We start from the raw sequence: 869 nt of genomic DNA, 5'->3' as shown, positions 1-869 counted from the left end.
CACAGAGCTGCTGGCTTGCTGTGCCAGGGAGTGTCCTCCACACCTGGCAAAGCCGTGGCTCCCCACCATGTTTTACCTGAATGGGTACGTTGAGACAAAGCAGATACAATTTCCAGGTGAGCGTGAGCCGTGAGGCGCAGGCAGACTCACACCTTGCAGGCACAGGGTATTCTCCAGCTGGTCCCAAACGCTCTAACAGGTGGCCCAGCTTGGCAGCCATGGCACTTGGTGCTGGCAGCTCTCCACCTCACTCCACCTTGGAACCACGGTCCAGTTGTGCATGAGCAGGGATTCTCCGGGTTTGTCTTTGTTTCAAACTGGGAGCAAAACCCCCAGCAAGACTGAAAATCCCAGCAGGACCCAGCAGCATCTTGGAGCACTGTGGGCTTGTCAAAATGGGTGCTCCATTCTAATCCACACACGGCTTTCCCCGAGAGGCTGCTCCTTCACGCTGCTTATTCACATCCACACAAACCACCTGTCACTTTCCCTCCCACAGAAATATCCCTGCAAGATCCAAGTTCCACCACATGGACTCCAAAATCCGTTTCTTTGGAAGCATTAATTACACACCCTGAGAGACATGCTCTTCCCTTCCTCCGTACGCCTTCCCGGGATGAGGCTCTTGGCTGTTTACGCACGGTGTTACTACAATATTGAACAACAGGAGCCAGAGCGCTGCCAAGGGCTGCGAGAGAGGGATCCCCCGGCTCCCCGGGATCCCCCCGCTCCTCACAGCCCTGCCAGCCCGGGGAGCACCGGGCGTGCTCCGGGTCTACCCGCGGTGGTCTCGGGCGGGGTCCGCCGGGGCATCCTCCCCTGCACGGGGGGCTGGTAACCAGGCAACGGTGGGATAAGGGAAACCGCGA

The sequence above is a fragment of the Corvus brachyrhynchos genome, unplaced genomic scaffold, assembly GCF_000691975.1.
Source record: "Corvus brachyrhynchos isolate BGI_N302 unplaced genomic scaffold, ASM69197v1 scaffold46, whole genome shotgun sequence".
In the NCBI taxonomy this organism is placed as follows: Eukaryota; Metazoa; Chordata; class Aves; order Passeriformes; family Corvidae; genus Corvus; species Corvus brachyrhynchos.
This window is presented reverse-complemented; position numbering follows the sequence as displayed.